Source organism: Taudactylus pleione, unplaced genomic scaffold (genome assembly GCF_031769625.1).
Source record: "Taudactylus pleione unplaced genomic scaffold, aTauple2 ptg000571l, whole genome shotgun sequence".
NCBI classification, from domain to species: Eukaryota; Metazoa; Chordata; class Amphibia; order Anura; family Myobatrachidae; genus Taudactylus; species Taudactylus pleione.
In genome coordinates this window covers 1,012,231-1,019,830 of record NW_028284973.1, presented here as the reverse complement: position 1 = coordinate 1,019,830, position 7,600 = coordinate 1,012,231, and the positions used below count along the sequence as shown (strand labels likewise).

Genomic DNA, 7,600 nt, shown 5'->3' with positions numbered 1-7,600 from the left:
TTCGCCCATTAATGTTATAAGTAAATTTCTCAAGATGTGTTTGATCATTATGTTTTTCAATGATAGACGCCAATGCTTCCTTAGGGCCCCTCCAAACTATAAGGAGATCATCATCGATATAGCGGTAATACATGATAATACTGTCAGCAATACTCTAGTCAGAAAAAAAAACATCCTGTTCAACTTCCAACATGTTGGCGTACGATGGGGCCACACTTGACCCCATCGCACATCCAACATGTTGTAAATAGAATTTCCTGTCAAATAGGAAGACATTTTTAGTAAGTAACATATGGAGTAATTCCAAATCAGGTCCTGTGTAAGGCGATGTCCCGTTAAAAAGCGCTTTACTGCTGCCATACCCTTGTCATGGGGTATGACGGTGTATAGGCTGTTTACGTCTATGCTACACAGCCATATATCACCCTCTAATATAGACAGTTCTTTTAATTTGTTAAGCAAAGTAGTACTGTCCAATAGAAATGTTGGATGAGCCTGGACACACTGTTGGAACAACTAATCAAGTTAAATAGATGTACGATTGGAATAGGAAATTCACAGCTGCAATTATGGGGCGGCCCGGGGGGTTATTCAAAGATTTGTGTACTTTGGGCGTGGTACAAAATACTGGTACAACTGGAAATTCAGGCATTAGTGCATCCTCTAAGTTTTTTTGTACTGATCCCTTGTTGCACAGCTCCCTGAAGTATCTCACGCAGCTCATTATTGAAAATAGAGGTCGGATCTCTATCCAAAGGTTGATAGGTAATGTTATCCGCTAATTGATTAATAATTTCTTGCTTATATGTATCCAGGTCTTGGATTACTAGAGCCCATCCTTTATCGGCCGGGCGAAATATTAATTTGTTATTATTTGCTAACTCTTTGATGGAGTATCGTTCTTCCTCGTTTAAGTTAGATCTTTGGGCTGGTAATACGTTAATCTATGCAGATGTTTGTTGGTCTAGCAGCCGTGTAAAAGTGCGAATGGAAGAATTTGTCGATTGTGGTTCAAAACCTGATTTAGATAATATTTTCTTCAATGTCTCTGGTATAACGCATGGCATAGTTCTTACAGTATCTTGTTTTCCAAAAAATAATTTTAATTTCAATTGATGGGATAAGCGATGCTGTTCTACCTGCCACTTAAATGGATTAAATGAGTTAGAGGGCACAAAGGATAAACCTTTATTAAGGACATTCATTTCCACCTTGGATAATTCAAAAGATGACAGAATTATAATTAAATCTTGCGTTGCCCGTGGGGTGTAGTTCCACGTTCCGTTCCTCTGCCACTGCCTGCCGCGTCTTGTATGGTGTCAGTATCGCCGCTTGGGTCATAACCCCCAGGGCCGTAGCTAGGGTAGTGCGGCCGGTGCCATCGCACAGGGCACCACAGGTCAGGGGGCGCTGTTGGGCCTGTCAAATGTCTGTTTAGTATCATTCTTGCTTGTGGCTTCCTCTTATTTCATCCCCAGCATCTCCTGGCCTCCCCTATCTCTTCCCTGGCCCTTCCCCATGAAGCCATGGCCCTTTTTTGGGTGCATTATGTCCCTTTGAAAAATGAGGGGGGTGTCAATGCTCTTTCTGGCACAGGGCACCAAAAAAGTCTAGTTACGGCTCTGATAACCCCTAAAGGGAGCATTCTGTTTTTGGGGTGTTTGTTAGAATCCTTTCTATCTGAGTCACGAGCAGAGGATAAAAACTCATTAGAAGATTCATTATCCTGCTCCCGTCTATGACCGCTACAGAATAATGGTACCTTATTTGTCAGAGTTTGCCCACTATGTCCCCATTGGTACACTGTATTATTGTCGTAGTCCAAATCCACCTTAATGCGTTTGTCTTTTTTTAAACTAAATGAGGTCACGTTTATATATACAATATCTCATACCACTGTAGATAAAGGTAAGTGAAGGGGATGGCACTGCAAACAGACCTCTGCCTACTCGCCTCAAAAACCTATCCCACTAGGTTTGGAATATACACAAAAACAAAAATGGAGGTGAGTCAGTGGCAAACGTAGGATTTTGAAAGGGGGGTTTCCAAATAATTGGTTACAGACCCAATGACAAAAACGTCTAACCAGAATAAGCCTGCAACATACACCTACCATCGCCCATGCATGCAGGCTAACATAGTCGATATCGACCATGTTAACCTGTTTACTATAGGGACCAGCGATCAACAGTAGTGGGGGGGTTACTGCATGTGCTGGATGCTCGATCCAGCACATGCAGAATGGTCAGACAACGATCTTCTGATCGTTGTCTGAGACAAGCAACAATAACCTCAGCATTAATACTGCACAATCAAAATAACTCCTCTCCCTTAGCTTGCACACTACACAATACTGACACAGACAGATACACATAAACACACACATTGAGAGATACACACACAGATACACACCATACTTGCCGACAATCAGCTCCAGCCTTCCGGGAGGGAGCTGATTGTCGGCTAACAGCGGGGGGCGGGGCCGGCCATTGGGGGCGGAGCTGGGGGCGCGGCTGGTCAGGTTTTTTCCATTGGGGTGGAGCCGGGGGCGGGGCCGCATGATCGCGTCATCGTGGCTCCGCCCCCTCTTCACAATGCCGTTATTTTCAGTGTTGTGAAGCAGGGGGCGGGGCCACGATGACGCGATTCAGCGCGAATCGCGTCACCGGCCCCCCCCGCTGCGGGGGTTTTTAGTTGTTTCAGGAGGGAGGTAGGGAGGGTCAGGGACTTCCGGGAGGCTTGCCTGCCTTTCCGGGGGGCCGGGAGCGGCACCCGAAAATCGGGAGGCTCCCGGCCAAATCGGGAGGGTAGGCAAGCCTGATACACACACACCGCAGCGCTCACCTAAAAAACATGAATGCAGAGTCAAAATACATACAGCAGTGATAATATTTATTAGATTATGCCAGCTCAACTGTCTGCTGTATGTTACTCCCGGAGGGTTGGGGGATGGGATAATAATTGGCATAATTTATTAAATATTATCCCCCCACCCTCCGGGAATAACATACAGCAGACAGCAGCTGGCATCATCTAATAAATATTATCCTCCCATCCCCCCCCCCCCTCCGGGAATAACATACAGCAGACAGCAGCTGGCATCATCTAATAAACATTATCCTCCCATCCCCCATCCCCCCCCCCCCCCCCAGGAATAACATACAGCAGACAGCAGCTGGCATCATCTAATAAATATTATCCTCCCCCCCCCCAGGAATAACATACAGCAGACAGCTGAGTTGGCATAATGTAATAAAAATGATCTCCCCCCCCCCTTCACCCCCCCACCGCAAATACATAGTCGAACTGCAATGGTATCATTTTAATACATATTATTCCCCTGCCCTGCCACCCGCCCCTCCCCCACCCCATACACACAAAGCAGAATGGCATAATTTAAGAAATCACCCCCCGCCACCGCCCGCAAGACTCCCGGCATAGAGCAGTCTGAGTCATACAGTATTATCCCCCCGGGCGGCACCTGGCCACCTACGTCAATAGTTCTTGCGGCTCACCTCCAGAACTACACAGCGCTGGCAGTGTCCCGGCAGCAGCAGCGCTCTCATGATCCGCCTGGCCTATGGGAACTGACTGGGAGGGGCTTGTGCGCTGCAGCTCACCCTACAGCCAGCCCAGACAGTCTCAGCGAGCGTGCAAAAAAATATATATATTTATTTCGTTCAGCTCTGCTCGCTGGGTCGGGCAGAGGGGGTTTCTAGGTACTCGGAAACCCCCCCTGCGTGCGCGGGTGTGAGTGGGGGCGCTGTCTGTGTGTGGAGCCGACAGAATACACAAGGAAAATACTTATCTAAAAGATATAAGATAGTTTCTCCCTTCTGTCACAGGCGTAGTTGCTGATCTTCTCACTTAGTTTTCGTCCATCCAGATGTCTTCATTTATATGGGGATGAATCATATAAAGAAAGAAAGATGTGTCGATTCTTCCAATAGGTCATAAAGTATTATATATCTGGATTGAAATGCACTCCCCAATACGGGTGAATATGTGTAAAATACATCAATACCTGATCATGTCTATCCAGAGGAAAAATATATGTATTATTACACTATTGTGAGGTATGTCTGACGCACCTCACTTACATATGCAAAATGTAATTCAACGCACATAAAGGTATCTTTAGGGATGTTAGTCATATATTCAAGTTCTCCCAGTTCACACACCTAACACACGTGCGTGATGTTATAAAAAGCATATAAAGGTTTCTTTTCAAACAGCTTATCGATAGGCAGGGATGTTTAAACATCAATCATAAACATGGTAACTGCGTACCCGTACTCACACTTTGCGATGCGTAGTAAATCACATCAAGGTATCTTTAAACTTTCCACCAAACACTATTAAAAGCCTCAGATCAAAAAAGTAGGTGGTTTTTATTCCATTTGAAACACAATGTAAAATTAAAAATATATATATGAGTAAAAAGAGGGTAGGGGTGAACACTCCCCCCAAAAAGTTTGCAACGCTGTGCAACAAGATATGTACTTAAGAGACAGTGGTAAGAGATATGTGCAAAAAAAGAGGTGATTTATGCAGGCACCGGCTCCAGCACAATCACAGCGGTATTGAGAAAAAAAACAAAAGCACATACCTCTATTCCAGTGTCAAAATACCTATCTCAAACCTCCAGGACCAACGCGTTTCGGGATTAAGCTCCCTTTATCAAGGTGTGGAGGTGCTGCTACCTGATGTTCTGTTATATAGTGTCCGTCAATGGCTTCATGATGACGTCACTTCCGGTTTCATATTTACAAAGAAAAAGGATCTATGTATGTAATCAGAGACTCTTTGGTATGAGACATCCCCTCCACGGTCCTTCTGGTTCAATAGAAAATCTGAGAAGAAATGACGTAAAAGAGAGAGAGAGAAACAAAGAGTCCAATCAACTTACCAGTTACCCCGGAACCAATAGATCTTCAGGAACCTCCTTTTTTAGGAGAAAGGAGGGCGAGAAAGAACATACGGCGAAAGAGAATTTGGAGTATAAGGGAAAGACTCCGGAACAAGAGATATTGAATGTAGGAAATAGGAACAAGAAAAAGAAAAGAAAAATTAAAAAACGAAAAAGCTAAAAGAGGTTGCAGGGCAGGAGTGAACAAAAGAACTTCAAAAAAGAAAACCTCAAAAGGAGACACTAACCATGTCACCAGTAAACACATTTTTAATTTGAGCAACCGTGTTCTATCTAAGGATGAAATTAACATCCTAAGTAAAGGACTTAAATACGCTCCTATGGCCCATATGAACCACTTTGAGAAATTCATAGATGTTCATAAATTTATAAGGAAAATTACTTTAAAGAAATTGTTTGCTTTAAAAGATATAGAAAAAGAAGAAGCTGTTTGACTAATACAGAAGTGACAATTGAACCATCATCTGAGGAACCGAGTTGTCAACAGATAAGAAAAAAAAAGTCCACTTTTTACCCAACCCATGTAAAAGGCAATTTTATTGAAACGTTCTCAAAAGTAGTCACAGATGCACTGGAAAAATTTAAAAAAACAAAACTGAAATTCAATCTGACAAAGAAAGAGAGAGAAATAATAGAAGACCTTGGTAAAGATGAGAGCATTGTCATTAAACCATGTGACAAGGGAGGAGGTATAGCAATCCTCAACAAAGATGACTACACTAAGGAAATATACAGACAGTTATCCGATACCACGACTTATACAAAACTAAAATGATCCCACCAATCATATAAAAGAAGAATTATACCAACTAGTGCAGCAACATCTATTAAAAGGTGGAATATCAAAAGGAGAAAGCGAATATATAATTGTGGATAATCCCATCATACCAACATTATATATACTGCCGAAAGTGCACAAGAATGAGACCAACCCGCCAGGTAGACCTACCGTATCATTGCAGGTACAGATAGCCTTACCTCTAATTCATCATCATTAATAGATGGAGCTCTACAACCGTTGGTATTAAAAAGTCCATCCTATTTAAAGGATACAGGAGACATCCTGGTAAAAATCAAGGACTTTATATGGACCGAGAACACTAGATTAGCATCTGCTGACGTTACCTCACTTTATACCTGTATTCTTCACTCCAAAGGCCTTGAAGCCAATATCTTGGGCTTTGAATAAAACAGAATTACCCCATGAAAGGAAAGATTTTCTATTAGAAGCCATCCAATTTATCTAATGGCGAGTTTTTCCTACAGCGCACCGGTACCACAATGGGTACGAAGTTTGCCCCAAGCTACGCCATCCTTTTCATGAGCTATTGGGAGGAGACTCATGTCTATGGGGGTATAGCTTGGGGCACAAACCTTGTAGAATGGTACCAGGACATAGATGACGTGCTACTGATATGGAATGGAACAGGAGAAAGTCTGGAAGAATTTTTTTCGTCACTTAACAATAATGAGATGAACATCAATTTTACTTTGACTCATAGCAGTGAACAAATTAATTTCCTTGACCTTACAATTTACATTGAAGAAGGAACCATTCAAACAAAAACTTTCCGTAAACCCACAGACGTCAATACATTCATACCTACAAACAGCCAACATAATCTCCAATGGCTCAGGAGTGTCCCAAAGAGTCAATTCCTTCGGGTCAGAAAGAATTGCAGTAAGAATGAGGACTGTATAGAACAAATGACACAAATGAAAAATGACTTTTTAGAAAAAGGCTACAATATGGCCGCTCCATAAAAAAAAAAAAAGACGCCCTGATTCAGAGCGAGCGCTCTGTCAGAGCGTCCGGCTCTGAATCAGGGCCTAAAACCTGCCAAGGAGGAGATACTATTCTGCTTCAGGATTGCACCATCCGCTGAAGCTAGGCACAGCACAACTTCCATCCCCAGGGGACGGGCGCTAACCAGCCTATGGGCCATATTCAATTTGAGGCAAAAAGTCAGAGGTTGGACTTTTCGCCATCATCTCAGGTTTTTGTGGGGATAAAGTTTTGGGCACGTGCCCGCTTATTCCCGTATTTAATTAGGAATCGCCGAAAACGGGACCCGGCGGAACGGTAAGTATCGAAAAGTCCTGTCACTTTTGGGGAAATCAGCCTGTCAGCCCCCAAAAGATGGTCTGACATGGAGGATAACTATGGGTACCCCTGAATTGGCCTCCTAAAGGTAATTGGGGTTTTTAAACGGCCACGGAAGGTGCATTAATGCGTCTTTGAAGAAGTGGTGAAGAATAGCATTAGCTTTATTTTTTGAAAAAATAACTAGTCCCATCAAATTTGGGGTACATGAAAATGGGTGCAAGCATATTTTTAAGTCCTGAAACTGATTTTTTTAAATTCTTCAAAAATGCGCCTTCTGCAACCACCCAGGGGTTCCCCTCACTACTGGAGTGTAATTACTGGGTGCACCACATTGGGTACAGCAGCGCTGGAGATAATAAATGGTTATGTGATTCTCATGGGCGATTGACGTTGGTTTTGTTAGGGGCAGACTGGATATGACACACAAGGCACATTCTAGAAATCACCTGCCGCATACATGGGGACCCCACCTGAGGCTATTTCGTTAGTTTTTAAGTTGTTTCCCAACTTTTTTTTTTTTTTTTGCGCCCAAAATAAAACCACTTTTTTTGGGGTGTCCTATT

At 43.1% G+C, this 7,600-nt stretch overlaps 1 protein-coding gene across 2 annotated transcripts in view; it reads left to right on the top strand.

The window, feature by feature from the left end:
- Positions 1–680: 680 nt before the first annotated feature.
- The window catches only part of LOC148481623 (anterior gradient protein 3-like), a 43,557-nt gene continuing 36,637 nt past the window's right edge, over positions 681–7,600 (top strand). The window contains exon 1 of one of the 2 annotated variants that reach the window (XM_088453092.1): positions 681–765. The gene's annotated coding sequence lies outside the window, so the exon portion shown is untranslated. The remainder of the gene's footprint in view (positions 766–7,600) is intronic. The other variant, XM_088453093.1, reaches the window with a different exon arrangement.